The sequence below is a fragment of the Chiloscyllium plagiosum genome, chromosome 14 (genome assembly GCF_004010195.1).
Source record: "Chiloscyllium plagiosum isolate BGI_BamShark_2017 chromosome 14, ASM401019v2, whole genome shotgun sequence".
Lineage (NCBI taxonomy): Eukaryota > Metazoa > Chordata > Chondrichthyes > Orectolobiformes > Hemiscylliidae > Chiloscyllium > Chiloscyllium plagiosum.
Genome location: NC_057723.1, coordinates 32,228,469 through 32,244,622, shown reverse-complemented (window position 1 = coordinate 32,244,622; position 16,154 = coordinate 32,228,469). Strand labels below are relative to the sequence as shown.

The 16,154-nt window shown below is 41.8% G+C and overlaps 1 long non-coding RNA gene across 1 annotated transcript in view; it reads left to right on the top strand.

Annotated features, from left to right (window-relative positions):
- Positions 1-16,154, top strand: part of LOC122556602 — a 100,451-nt gene that overhangs the window by 3,089 nt on the left and 81,208 nt on the right. The window contains exon 2 of the long non-coding RNA XR_006313582.1: positions 12,855-13,047. This is a non-coding gene — a long non-coding RNA (uncharacterized LOC122556602). The remainder of the gene's footprint in view (positions 1-12,854; positions 13,048-16,154) is intronic.

Sequence of the window (16,154 nt, the reverse complement as noted above, 5' to 3'; positions counted from 1 at the left end):
GAGGAGCGGGAAGTGGAAGAGATGCGGTGGAGGGCATCGTCGTCCACGTCGGGGTGGAAATTGCGGTCCTTGAAGAAGGAGGCCATCTGGGTTGTACGTTTTTGGAACTGGTCCTCCTGGGAGCAGATGCGGCAGAGACGAAGGAATTGGGCGAATGGGATGGCATTTTTACAGGGGGCAGGGTGGGAGGAGGTGTAGTCCAGGTAGCTGTGGGAGTCAGTCGGTTTGTAGTAGATGTCCGTGTTGATTCAGTCGCCTGAGATAGAAATAGAAAGGTCGAGGAAGGGGAGGGAGGAATCTGAGACTGTCCAGGTGAATTTGAGGTCGGGATGGAAGGTGTTGGTGAAGTGGATGAACTGTTCAACCTCTTCATGGGAGCACGAGGCGGCGCCGATACAGTCATCGATGTAGCGGAGGAAAAGGTGGGGGGTGGGGCTAGTGTAGTTGCGGAAAATGGACTGTTCCACATATCCTACAAAGATATGTAGGATAACCTTGTTAAAGGAGCAGCATCATCTCACCTTCCCCATTTTAAAAAAAGAACCATCAATATCCAAAAATAGCTTCAGTTTAAAACACCTTAATCTCATTGTCAGTACACTACAGTCCCAAATACATCACATTGACTATAAACATGCACACAAAATCTTCGATTTACTCCCACCACCAAACACCTCCGTTTCTCATTCAAGTCTCAACAATGTGTTGGTAATCACGTTTTTTCGTCCTGCCATGTGCACCATTTTCAAATTGAATAGCTGTAACAACAGGTCTATCTAAACAGTGTGGAATTTTTGTCCCTAAATTTCTACACAAATTTCAATGGGTTATGATTAGTGTATGTGATTGTCTTAAATACATTACTGTTAATATTAACATTGAAATGCTGTAATGCCAACACCAAGCTGAAAGTCTCCTCAACTGTTGAATATTTCTGCTGATGAATGTTCAGTTTCTTGGAGAAATACCCATTAGATCTTTCTACCTTCTTGTTGTCTTCCTGTAACAGCACAGTACCAACCCCCACATCATTCACATCAAATGTAACATTGAATGCTTTGCGCAATTAGGAGTGGCTAACACCGGGACAGTGGTTAACACAGCTTCCAGGCTATGAACTGCCTTCTGACAGTCCGCTGTCCATTGAAACGTCTTTCCTTTCATTAGCTATTCAATGAGTGAAGAAGCCACACTTCTCAAATTTGGTACAAATTTCCAATAAGATCCACTCAATCCCAGGAATCATAGAACTCCTCTTTTTGCCAATGGAATGGGAACTCCCCAGTTATCTTTGTTTTCACATCCCGTGGGGCCATTTGTCTGTGTCCAATAACATGGCCCAGGAAAGTGACTTGGGCTTGGCAAATTCACCTTTAGCCAGGTTTATCATCAATCCTGCCTCCCGAAGTTGATCAAACAATTCTGATAAATGTTGCAAATGTTCCTTCCATGTGTGATTAAAAATCATTAGGTCATCAATATATACGATGCAATTGGGTAATCTGGAAATGACCCAATTGGTTAGTCTCTGAAATGTCCCTGGCACAGTTTTCATACCAAACGGCATGACTTAAACTGATACAGTCCATTTGGCATTACGAAAGCCGAAATTGTCTTAGCTCTTTCGGACAAAGGTATCTGCCAGTATCTTCTGAGCAAGTCCAACTTAAGTTGCTTGTCCCACCTTTTTAACACTGTCTTCCAAACATGGAATCAGATATGCATTAGTCTTTGTAATTGCATTGACTTTGCGATAGTCCACACATAACCATTGGGTGCCATTTGGTTTTGGCACCATTACTGTGGGTGAGCTCCAGTCATTGTAGCTCACTTTGATTATGCCATCCTGAAGCATGCATTCAATGTTCTTTTGAACCTGTGCCAACTTTAGAGTGTTATGCTGATAAGGATGTTGCTTAATTGGAACAGCATCTCCTCTATCTACATCCTGCATAATTAGGTTAGTACTTCCCAGCATATTTCCACATATCTCCTGATGTGATAGTAATAACTCTTTCAGGTCATTTCAATTTTTCTCTGGAAAGTAACTCAATAATTTATCCCAATGTTTGACAACTTCCTCATTGCCCAACTTAATTTGAGGAATGTCCAATTTTGAATTCTCTGAACTTGGTTCTTCACTCTGTGTTCTAATCAATAGCACAGTCTGCTTTTCCTTAATTTCCCTTTTGAGCATATTCACATGACACACTGAGATTTCTTTCTGTCTGGAGTTCCTATCAAGTGGTTCACCTCACTAAATCTCCTTTCAACTTGATAAGGTCCACTAAACTTTGCTTTTAAAGATTCACATATCATTGGAAGTAACACCAACACCTTATCCCTGATAGCAAAATTGTGAGTTTTTGACTTCTTGTCTGTTTCTTGTGTGCTATGACCTTTAAGTGCTATTTAGCCAACTCCTCTGCTCTATTTAATTGTTCCCTAAAATCTGACACATAGTCCAAATATGTGGTCTCTGAATTCTGACTTAATAATTTCTCCTTAATCAATTTTAACAGTCCTCTCACTTCATGACCAAAAGCTAATTCAAATGGACTGAATTTGGTCAATTCATTTGGAGGATTGCTGATGGTAAAAAGTACAAACAGAATTCCTTTATCCCAATCATCTCAATAGTTTTGACTGTAAACCCTCAACATGGTCTTTAATATCTGATACTACCTTCCTTTGCTCCCTGTGATTCTGGATGATACGCAGTAGATTTGATTTGTTTTATTCCTAAACTGTCCATAACTTCCTTGAATACTTTTCATGTGAAGTTTGACCCTTGATCTGAGTGTATCTCTGTGGGTCGTCCATTTCTGGTGAAAAAATCCTTTTAGCTATGATATTGTGCAATGGAATGGCCTCTGGAAATCTAGTTGGCACATCCATTATTGTTACCAAATGCTAATTCACACTTATTGTTTTAGGCAATCAGTCAAGACTCTTGTAAAAGATTCCTCAAATGCAGGACTAGGTATTAAAGATGGGTTTTATTACTGCTTGTGGTTTTCCAATTATCTGACATATATGACATACCTGAAAAAATTCAACGACATCCTTGTGCATTCTAGGCCAGTAAAAGTGTTTTTGTATTTTAGCTTGAGTTTTTCTCACACCTAAATGAGCCCCTACTGGTAGTTCATACGCCACCTGCAGCATCTCCTTTCTATAACCCACCAGCAATACGACTTGATGAACTTCTGTCCCTTTCTCATCTGCCTAAATATATGATGATTTCCATTTCCTCAGTAAAACACCATTTTTAAGATAGTAGCACATCGGAATAGGTATAGATTCTGCTTCTGTAAATGCTCTTTGATACAATTGGTTTAGTTTCTCATCTTTCTGCTGCAATTCAGTTAATTTCTCTGAACTATAGGTGTCTGCTGTGTTATCTGTCTGTTCCTGGTTTGTCTCAAGCATTTGATCAAGTAGTGTCTCTGTTAATTTCACTTCAACTTTCTTATCTTTACTCTTTGATCTTTCCTATTTCAACTGGTGACTTTGTGACCTCATTACCACACAGCACAGAAAAATCCCAGGATATGTCTCTTTTAATAGTTCAGTTGCCTTAGTTTCCACTGCCTTTTCAACCACAGTAGATAGCACTCCCACCTGTGAACCAGCTACATCACTAGTAAGGAGAAATTGTATTCCCGGAGCTGAGAGATTATCAGTACTCCTACCATGACTTCTCCATTCTTCATTGGACACTCTAATCTCACTCTACATACTTGAGCACTTCTTGTCTCACTGTGAATTCCCGTTACTAGTACCTTTTCTGGCAATAGTCCTTCAACTCCAAAGTGATACTGTGTCTCTAATATTGTAGCCTCTTTACCTGTTGGTCCTGGCCTAAGCGAGTAAACTTTACCTTCACAGGTATATGGTTTAAGAAATTCTGGCACTTTCTCCTTAACCAATCTCTGACCCAATTGTACATTCTGGTGCAGCTTTTTAGCTACCACTGTGCTTACCATTACCACTCCAACAAAATTCACTGGCTTATCCTGTTTTCCTACATCTGGCTTCCCGGTACATTTCCTAACCCACCAACACATGTGATTTCATGTGGCCTACATTATTGCAGTGAAAACACTGGAGCCCTTTAACTTCTCTTTTCCTTTCAAGAGTATCCTTTTTACCCTATGGTAAGTTATCCTTATGATCTTCACCGTGATCTACTTTTCCCTTTCCATGTGAGGATTTCTCTTTTCTCCAGTTCTATCCCTCACGGATTGAAATTGAATTTGGAAGCCAATCTTTGGTTTATGGACCAACTCATAATCATCAGCATTTTCAGTTGCTAATCTTGCCGTTTTAAGTCTGTGCTCTTCCACGTGAGTTCTCACTGCTTCAGGCAGTGACTTTTTGAACTTTTCTAAAACAATCATCTCTTTAAGAGTGTAATAGGTTTGCTCTATTTTAATGCCTTTGTCCACCTATTAAAATTAGTTTATTTGATCTTTTCAAACTCAATATAGGTTTGACCAGGGTCCCTCATTAGATTCCTGAAATGTTGTCAGTCGGCTTCTGGCACAAGCTCATATGTACGTAAATGGCTTTCTTCACCTCCTCATAATTCCCAGATACCTCCTCTGATAGTGATGCAATATCACACTAGCTCTACCTACAAGTTTTGTTTGAATTCACAAAATCCATATGGTCACTGGCCACTGCATTTGTTTATCTCCTTCTCAAATGAGGTGAAAAAAGCTTGTACAACCTTCTCCTCAAATTTAGGCAATGCTTGAATATATTTAAACAGATTCTCACCAGGTCTTTTGCTACCCTGGGTTTGCTCATCCTCACTCTGTTCCTCACTAAGCTTACCTTCAGCCTGCATCTCCATCCTTTTAAGGTGACTTTCTTGTTTAAGTATCGAGAGTGTGGTCCTGGGAAAGCGCAGCAGATCAGGCAGCATCCGAGGAGCAGGAGAATCAACATTTCGGGCATAAGCCCTTTATCACGAATGAGACTTGTGGGCTGGGGGCTGGGAGATAAGAGGGAGGGGGATGGGGTTGGGGGAAGGTAGCTGAGAAAGCGATAGGTGTATGAAGGTGAGAGAAAAGGTGGTAGGACAGAGGGGGTAGGCCAGGAGGGCAGTGCCAAGTTGGAGGCTTGGGACTGGGATAATACAGGGGGAGCTGTTGAAATCCACATTTATCCCATGTGGTTGCAGGATCCCAAGGCGGAATATGAGGCGTTCTTCCTTCAGGTATCGTGTGGTAATGGTTTGGCGGTGGAGGAGGCCCAGGATCTGGGGGGGTTCTGTCCTTGTTGCATTGGGGTGGGCTTCAAGGGCGGTGGTGCATGACGTGGAAAAGGAAGTCGCGATCTTGGAAGGAGGCCATCTGGGACTTTCTGAGGTGGAATTGGTCATCCTGGGAGGAGGAGGAATTGTGAATAAGGGATGACGTTTTTACAGGAGGTAGGGTGGGAGGGAGGAGGAATTGTGAATAAGGGATGACGTTTTTACAGGAGGTAGGGTTGGACGAGCTGTAGTTTAAGTAGCTATGGGTGTCGGTGGGTGTCTGTGGTTAGTTGGTCACCGGAGATGGTGATGGAGAGGTCCACGGAGGGGAGGGAGGTGTCTGAGATGGTCCAGGTGCACTTGAGGTCAGGATGGAAAGTGTTCGTAAAGTTGATGAACTGTTCAACCTCCACGTGGGAGCACGAGGTGGCACCGATACAGTCAACGATATAGCAGAGGATCAGGTGGGGGATGGTGCCGGTGTAACTGCAGAAGATGGACTGTTCCACCTACCTGACAAAGAGGCAGGGATAGCTGAGTCCCATGTGGGTGCCCATGTCTACCCCTTTGGTTTGGAGGAAGTAGGAGGTGGAAGGAGAAGTTGTTGAGGGTGAGGAGCAGTTCAGCCAGGCAGATGAGGGTGTTGGTGAAAGGGTACTGGTTGGGACGGCGTGACAGGAAGAAACAGAGGCAGATCGAAGTGTACAGGGACTGGATGTCCATGGTGAAGGTGAGGCATTGGGGGCTGGGGACACAAAAATCTTGGAGGAAGTGAAGAGTGTTGGTGGTGTTACAAATGTAGGTGAGGAGTTCCTGGACTAAGGGGGACAGGACAGTGTTGAGGTAGGAAGAGTTGAGTTCAGTGGGATGGCACAGGCTGAGACAATGGGTCGATCGGGGCCGTCAGATTTGTGAATCTTCGGAATCTTCCCCTATGTTATCCCATTCCCAAGTCTCCAACTCGGCACATCGCTCCTGACCTGTCCATCACTCCCCCCTCTGACCTATAACCTTCTCCCTCACCTTCATCTACCTATCGCTTTCTCAGCTACCTTCCCCCCAGCCCCACCCCACCCCCTCCCTTTTATTTCCCAGTCCCCGGCGCACTAGCCTCATTCCTGATGAAGGGCTTATTCCCAAAACATTGATTTTCCTGTTCCTCAGATGCTGCCTGACCTGCTGTTTCCCAGCAACACACTCTTGACTCTGATCTCCAGCATCTGCAGTCCTCACTTTCTCCTTTCCTGTTTAAATGCCAAATTCTTAAGTTCAACCACACTGTCTTACTTCAATTCCTCTCCTCTCTCTTTGTCTTTTTGTTCTGTTAAACTAATTTTTTCTTTTTCTCTTTCCTCTGCTTTTAATCAGAATTCGAACAGTTTCATTTCTTTTTCCCTTTTCTTGTCTTTTTCCTCTAACTCAAGCTGCTTCATTTTCAACTGAAGTTTAGCCATCTCCAAAGATTCTGAAGGTAATTCCAACAAATTTAAATGCTGAGCTAGTGTTGTAATTATATCTCCTTTCCTCACTGAAGGAGGTTAGCTCCAACTCCAGATTGTCTGCAAATTCAGTATCTTCGCCTTAATCAGCTTTTGTAAAACCCACAAAATCACGTCTACCACCCTCAGAAAACTCTTGGTGACTGAAAGAGCAATTGCTTTGTCAAGCACTGTTTAAACCAACCGAATTCAACACCCAGAATAAAAGACACTCACACCTCCCACTCGCTGCCTTCAAATCAAGCAACCCTAACCCCAAATTGGAACTATAGATCAAATCCCGCAAAGAGCCCCCAAGCTGTTACAGACCAGGCCAGACCCCCCTCAAAACATTTCAAGACAGTAGCCCGGACCCTAACTTTGCAAGGTGTTTTAAGTAGGTGTCAAGTTGAGAGAACTGGCCACACCCCTTTCATTGTACAAGTTTTTTTTAAACTTAAAAAGCTTCTTCAAATAGATAAATGAAGACAAAATGGAACCTCTGCCTTTATGACCCATCTGAAAATAAATCTAAGGCCAACCTAAACATGTTAAAGGAGCAGCATCGTTACAGTACTCATATGGTTGCATTCAATGGTCCTTCCAAGAAACCACCTCCCCTTGCAGCTATAATGATTCCTTAATAATTATTGAAGCACATCTCTTTTATTCCCCTTCTCTCTCTCATCTGAATAGACTCTGTCCAGGACTGTTGAGCTGCCAGTCCTGCCCATCTTTCAGCCAAGTCTTGGTCATAGCTATGATAACATAGCTCTATTTGCCGTCTGTTACCTCAAGTCGTCTGTCTGATTCCTCAGGTTCTTTGAATTAAAATGTATTCCATTTAGCATTACTAAACTCATTCCTTTCTTGCCTTCCAAGAATGAAAAACAGTTTGTGAGTGAGTTGTACTCATGGTATTCCATCACTGTCTGCCTGCTCTGAACACCAGCTCTCCGATACCATATCCTACCTTCTCCTTGACCATGATCCCATCAGGCCACCATCTCCCACACCGTCCGTGACCTCATCGCCTTCAGTGATCTCCCCTCCACCTCCTCCAACCTCATAGGCCCCTAGCCCCGCACTGCCCTGTTCCCCCTGTTCCCCAAGATCCATTAGTCAAACTACCCCGACCAACCCATCGCCTCCACATACTCCTACCCCACGAAACTCATTTCATCCTACCTCGACTCCATTCTCTCCCGCTTGGTCCAGATACTTCCCACCTAACCATGCCCTCCAATTCTTCGGAAACTCCCAGCTTTGTGGCCCCCAGTACTTCATCTTCATTATGGATGTGCAGTTGTTTTATACATCCATCCCGCACAATTATGGCCTGCAAGCCTTCAGTTTCTTCCTCTTCAACAGACCTATCCAGTTCCCCTCCACTAAGACCTTCCTCTGCCTCGTTGAATTGTCCTCACCTTCAATAACTTTCCCTTCAATACCCCCCATTTCCTCCAAATCCAGGAGGTGGCCATGGGCACTCGCATGGATCCTAGCCATGCCTGCTTCTTTGTTGGCTACGTCAAACAATCCCTCTCCAGTACGCACACTGGTACTGTTCCCCAACTCTTCTGGGAGAAAGTGAGGTCTGCAGATGCTGGAGATCAAAGTTGAAACTTTATTGCCAGTACGCACACTGGTACTGTTCCCCAACTCTTCTGCCATTACATTGATGACTGCATCCATGCTGCATCCTTCACCCAGGCTGAACAGGACCAGTTCATTGACTTTGCCAACAACTTCCACCCTGCCCTCAAATTCACTTGGTCCATCTCAGACACCTCCCTCCCATTTCTTTACCTCTCCGTTTCAATTTCCGGTGACAGTTAACAGACTGACATTTACTATAAACTCGTCCTGTATGCTGCAAAAACTCCATCCCATTTTCCCAGTTCCTCCATCTCCTTCACATCTGCACTGACGAGGAGAAGTTCCACTCCCAAGCATCCCAGATGTCCACCAATTTTAAATGAAGTACTTTTCCCCACTTCTGTCATCCAGACAGTCCTCCACTGCACCTCCTCCATTCCCCGTTTTACTGCTCTAAACCCCCTCTCAACATACTAGCACATGGGAACCTTAACTGTATTTTAGAGAAGTAAAGTATAAAAGCAAACACTGACGGTGTATTGTGTTCAATTTTAGACACCAAACCTTAGGGAGAATCTCATGGTTCTATGGGTAGTGCAGAGGAATGTTTGATAGAATGATGCCAGCAATGAGGGACTAAAGTTATATTTGACTAAAGGAGTTGGGAAGTCATGATGAGGCTGTGCAGGACTTTGGTGAGGCCTCTAGTCGCCCAGTTATAAGAGAGATATTATTAAGCTGGAGAGAGTATGGAAGAGATTTACCAAAATGCTGACAGGTTTGGATGTTTTGAGATATAAAGAAAGGCTGGATAAGCTGGGACGTTTTTCACTGGAACGTAGGAGGTTGAGAGGTGACCTTCTATAAGTTTAGAAAATAATGTGGGGTATAGATAGAGTTAATGGTATTTGTCTTTTTCTTAGGATGGGAGATTTCAAGATTGGGGTCACATTTTTAAGGTAAGAGGAGAGAGATTTAAAAAGCACATGAGGGGCAAATATTTTACACAGTGGATAATTCATTATGGAATGAACTTCCTAAGGAAGTGGTGGATGTGGGTACAACTACAACTTAAAAAAAAACATTTGGATAAGTACACGAATAGGGAAGATTTGGAGGGATATGGGCCATGAGCAGGCAAGTGGGACTAGTTTAGTTTGTGATTTAGTTCCTATCTGGACTGGTTGGACTGAAGGTTTGTTTCCATCCTGAGTGACTCTGCCTCTATGGAGAGACTGAAGAAGTTATTTTTCTTTCTCATCAAGAGTAGAAAAAATTGAGAGATTCAATAGGATATCTCAAAAATGTAATGGTAACCTATACAAGGAGAAACTGCTTTCAGTGGAAGAAACAGGAGGAAACAGACCAAAAGAAGCAGAGGCAACATAAAAAAAACTTTCATTTTTAACTGTTAGTTGCTGTAAATAGACTGACTGAAAGGGTAGTGAAGGCAGTGCTGTATTGTTGAATGGATTCCATCTCACTGGCATTGTCCCTTTATGAGGTTTCGAGAACACAATGGCATGTGATATTCCAATACAAAGGTACTTACCTCACTTTTGGTCACTCCTTCTGTGTAATGTTCAGTCAGTCAATTATGTATATGTAACATACAGAAACATAATTACACTCCACACCCAGCCAATGTGTTAATCTATGATATGGTAGCAATCTAAATAGTTCATATAGTTAATGAACCTCAAGATACCACTTTCAATAAGAGTCTAGTCTTTGTGGTATAGGTTAAATAAGCCAACTTATAAGGCAGCACTCAGGCCACAACATAATCAGATGAAATGAACTTTAACATTCAGAAGAGAATTGAATACATTCTTGAAAGAAAGAGATTGGCTATGGATAAATATCAAGGAAGGGGATAATTTGAGCCTATATAAATGTTCATGCTCACGTATTTTCTTGTACCAGTGCATTATGTGACTTACTTCCTTTTTTTTCCTGGTCTGCCTATATACTTTCTTGACTTTTATCTTTTTTTCTCATTGATCATGATTGTATATCTCAACCACCATCCAGATCAAAAAAGCTCATGTGCTGCTAATGCTCCAGTGAGCCAGAAGAATATGCTGAGAATGTGACTTCCTAAATATGATCCCCTTCTCAGTAGGATTCACCAAAATGTCAACACAATGACACAGCTGAGAGTGAAACACTACTTTGTAGAAAATCTTTGGTGCAAGCTTACGCAATTACTATACTTTCAAACATCTCCAAATTAGACAAGGAAATGATAGGACAAGCCAAACAGAGGTAGCCAGAGAATTTCTAGAAGCATGACACTCATCTACGGACTCCATCAGTAAACAGATTGACCTAGACTCAATATACCAACCACTGCAACAAGCAACCAGAAGCAGCAGGAAGGAAATCAAATAAATTCCAACTGACACAGGATAGCAGCACTTCACAGGAGCTCCACAGCACTGTGGATGTCACCGAGACAGGGGACAAAACATCTGCAAACCAACTTCCCAGCTCAACTAACATACCCACAACAACTGCAGACAAGGAAACTTGCCAGGAAGACAAACAAATAGGCAAATTTTCATTGTCAAAGAAACAGGAGACTTGCACAAGAATAAGCAGAGTATTCAAGTAGAATACAATTTTTTTTAACAAAAAGTAAATAATTGGGATATTGATATTCTATTAGAGGCAGGAGTCTATTAAATGTTATGTGGTATGTTCATAAATTACCCATCTGAAATTATTGCTGTAAATACATGACAATGTAATAACTTGCTCTTTTCTGGAAAATTGAATCTTCTTCCAAAAAGCATCTCTGCAGTACGAATAGAGAATTAAACATAAAAAAAGTGATAATATTAACAGATGAATCCTGGGTAATAGTCACTTGTGCTATATTTCAACATTAGAAAGAACACATTTTTAATGGAGTGATGCAGTTACTGAACAAGATGACAAATAAATGTCAGACAAAAACTCAAGCTTTTGTCCACTAAGTACCATCTGGGTAGTTTTTTTTAGAGAAGGCCAAACTATGAATGAGGCTAATCCTTTCATCGTGTGGAGTATGGTATTAAGATGCACTGTGGAAGGAAATGAAAGGATTATGTTTGCAGTCCTTCTGTTGTACCTCAGTAAATGTTATACGTCATCAGTAAAACCTTGCAAAGTTAATGTCTGAGCTTATTCAATTCCTTCTGTACACAAGCAAACCAAAGTGTTTGAGAAAAATGAATTTTCTGATCCCTGCTACTAAAGTAGTGGTGGGTTATTTGTTTGTGGCAAGTACTGTTGATTTAGCTGTGTACCTATTGCCATTGTACATATCTCCTTACGTAGGTGAATATTATATCTGGTTGCCATGCGTAGCAACATCATGAACATATAAAAAGAAAGCAGGTTTATGACTCACTATGTGAAGTGAATAGGAGCACTCTTTTTCTGTCATATGATGAACTAAGAATCAAATAAAATAAAAATGGGGTTGTATGTTGTTTGACTGAAAGCTTGAACCTCAAGTGCCCAGCAAGCTCGGACGATTTTCCGTCTAAGCCAAAATCACCTATTCTAATGGTTGCCTGTTTTTATGTGCTAGTTTGCCAAGATTAAATATTGTGGGTGAAAGATTTGTCAAAGGCTGCTTCTGGTGGCAAGTCATCACCTCTGGTCCTTTTGAGTCAGGCAACACACAAATCTCAAGCTGAAGATTTCATTGTGCAATCCAATGAAGAATACAATGCTATCTGCTAAAATAGAGCAGCCAAGCAGAATGCAAGGCCTGAACATAATTTAGCTAGCGTGCATGCCATTCTTAAATGGGAAACTGCACTCATTTTACAGACGTTGCAAAAAACATCCTGGGAAGATTTAAGACAGAATCAAAAGCAGAGACGTAACAAGCAAGATGGAGGGCTCTCTGCTTTTGTGCTGTGGTGTTGGTGGCATTAGTGCAGATGATAGAATTGGAGGTAAGTCATTATCGTAAGAGAAGAACAGAAAATTCTGGAGAAACCCCGCAGGTTTGGCAGCATCTGTGGATAGAGAAACAGATTTATATTTTGAGTCTGATATGAATCTGCTTCAGAAGTCAGTTCATGGCAACAGTGTTGAAAGAAGCTCAGTGACTTCACAGAGAGAGTCAAGGTCAATGAAAGTATTACTAACCTCTCAATGCTACTCAATACATCACACACCAATCACTCATTAACAATCTCGAACAGTCAGGAATCAGGCCTACCTTTCATATATGTCACCTAACCCTTAGACATGTAGAAATGCTGGCAGACTCATACTGCCCTCTCATTGTTTCCACCTACCTTCAGCTAATCAGTGTTGGTAGGCATATTGTATAAACATGTCACAACTCAACACACTGACATATTTCTGAGGGAATAATGCATTCTGAGGAAAGGTCACTAGACCCGAAATGTTAACTCTGATGTTTCTCCACAGATGCTATTAGACCTGCTGAGATTTTCCAGCAATTCCTGTTTTTGTTTAACACTGACATATTTCTCATGTATTTACAGGAGAAGAAGATGCAATGACTCCATGGAGTGCGATCCTTATTCAGGAGGATTACATTTATGGAACTACTCCGAAACTACTATTACCTTTCAGTAGTCAGCCTGGACTGGTGCTGCCCATGCTAGGATGGATGCATTTCAAAGCTGCAGCCATTGAGGTAGCATTGGAGAGGAATTCAGAGATTAGGAAAGGCAGGTATGAATGAGGGTTGATATTTCAGTTCTGTATGATTAGTTATACTTGTTGGATAAAGACATTACAGATTTTTGTCTTGAAGTGGTGGTTTGCATTTCAAGATTTTAGCCAGGTGGATGCTATGCTGATACCTTGGAAATCAATTGAAAGTTGGTGAACTGTATTGTTGAGGTGACAACTTGGGAGAACTGGCATTTCAGCATTTGCTAATAGACAGTGACTTTGAGGAAAGGAGTTCCTTGTCTTCTTCCTGCTTCTCCTCTTCATTTTTAATCTGGCCTCCAAATTGTCTGGTGGCAAGGGATACACTCTTACAATAACTGGCAACAAACCATCATGAAGTTTGCGCGTTTTCTGGTGAGTGCTGGAGGGTGCACCTGCCCCTCTGACTCCACCCTCCCAAGCAATTTTGCCAGTCAAACAATTGTTCCAGAACATCAACAATTTGCTCTACAATGTTTTTGTTGGCAACATGACACACAGTCAGTTGGAACAGGTGAATAATTAATTTGCTTTATAGTGGATATCCCTTTTCATCAGCTGCTAGTCTCTGGTTGACTGTGTTTGTTTGGGTCATGCATTGCAGGAACAGCTGATTGCTCCAGGATAAATGCACTGTGGCTACTGTCAGAACATTAAACATTCATTAAGAGGATCTTCTGATCATAACCACATCAAGTGGACATTGATTAGTCCTTACAGGTACTGAACATTTTCTCTAAGAAATGAATGCTGTACAGCTCCACATATCCAATCAATTACACCTTGCATCACTGAAAAATCTGCCAGTGTGGCAAATGTATGTACTTTCTCCTCCTGCCTTTCACTGGTCAATAAGAAGCCAATGAAATTATCTGACTACAGGACCCTTGTGAACTCCATAGTGGATACTGGGTGAGTTAGTCTGGGAGATAGAAGGTCAAAGGTAGGGTGCAACAATTGACACTAAGTGGAATGGGGTCTAAAATAGGTGATGGATTTCAGTGAGGTTATAAGTTGTCATGAGCTGAAACGAAGTTGCTCTGGTTAGCATCAGGTGCATGAGATGCCATTGGGGATGGGTGGGGTTCATTAGTTGACATAGAGGATATGAAGAACATTTAAGGATAGATGAAGGGGCATGGTTTGATGTAGAATGTATGAAAGCCCATTAAGAATGGATAAGTGGTCGTGGGTTGGCATAGAAGGATGAGAGTCTTTGCAAATATATGGGCATGGGCTGATATTGTTGAAGGGTTCCTTAAAAACTGAATTTTCCTGGTATTTATAGTATAGAATAAGATTCTTTTAACTGCAGAACATAACTTTTCAAGATTCTATCTAACAAAAACAAAGGGAAGAATTATGATAAAACACAGAATTCACAGTGCCCAAGACTAGCATCAACAATCCATTTGGAGCCAAATACACCCTATTGTCAGCATCCTATTTTTGAAAAATAAGCTTAGAAAGAATGATAAAGTAACCCTCCGATCATATCGGGCAAAATGATCATTCAAAGTCATGGGTGGCTGACCCATGATCATTGGCCAAAGGGTTCAAGTAATGGATTGACACTGCGTAAACTACATGCTCCTAGAAATATCAGATTACAATAAGCACCAGGCTCAGCGTGGATTACTCAGGATAGCAGAAACCCACAGGGCTAGGCCACGCCCTTAGCTGGAAGAATCGTGCAGGTGTAAAGGAAGGTACAGAAGCCAAATCTATGTGGGAAAAGCTGCACAGAGGCCAAGAGAGCTAAGGATCCAGATTCTGTATTGAATTAACCAGGCAGTGGTTAGGACAAATCTACACTGAGTATCCGTGCAGGGACCAAGGGTAATCTGGACTCAGGGCAGAGACAAGATTCTCCCAGAGACCAGTCTTCATGCAGCAGTCTTATAGAATCTATAGAATCCTTAAAGTTTGGAAACAGGCCATTTGGCCCAACAAGTCTACACCGACTCTCCAAAGAGCATCCCACTCAAACTCACTCCCCTACCCTATAACCTTGTAACCCTGCATTTCCCATGGCTAATCCATATAAGCTGGAATCCCTGAACACTATGGGCAATTTAGCATGGCCAATCCACCCAACCTGCACATCTCTGGACTGTGGGAGGAAATCAGAGCACCCGAAGGAAACTCCTGCAGACACAGGGAGAATATACAAACACCTCACAGGCAGTCACCCAAGGCTGGAATCAAACCTGATGCTATGAGGCAACAGTGTTATCCACCCACTTCTTCAGCCAGATGGAAAATGGACCAAAAGAAGAGGAGGAAGACTGAGGGAAGAGTTCCCTAACACCCCAGTGCAGAATGCTGTTCCCACAACATTAATGAAACTGAAATATTCCACGCCCACATATAATTGTCCTTGGATATCAGTGAATTATCCCTAATTGTCTGTTGTATCATTTCTTTATGTAACTGACCAGTATATCATACCTAAACTACTGCTTTTTAACAAACTCAATAAACTATCAGAAAATACTGCTGTGAGTGGAAACTTGAGTGAGACCTTTCTAATTGGAGTAGAGGTAGGAACAGGAATAACAAATGAGAGGGAGGTTATAGGAGAAAGAGTTTGTGAGGAATAGTTGATTTTTTTTTCTGGTTCTCTATGCCACAGAGAGTTAGCTTTTTGGTGAGACAGATGTTGTGAAGTTTATTCACTTTATTATTTCATTATAACTTCATGACTTATACAGTTATAATATCTCATGCTGCACTATAACAGGCAGTGGAAATAAGAATGGTAAATGCAGTGCTGTCAACCCTGTATAGTTCTCCTTAGCAATTTTTGGGTTTTTTTTACTAAAATTGTAAGAGCTGTTGATGGACTAGTGCAACAAACCTGATATAGTCATATACACAGAATCATACCTTCCAGACAATGCAGCTCATCACCATCCCTGCATCTGTCCAATGTCAATAGACAATAGACAATAGACAATAGGTGCAGGAGTAGGCCATTCAGCCCTTCGAGCCTGCACCGCCATTCAATATAATCATGGCTGATCATCCTTAATCAGTATCCTGTTCCTGCCTTATCTCCATAACCCCTTGATTCCACTATCTTTGAGAGCTCTATCCAACTCTTTCTTAAATGAATCCAGAGA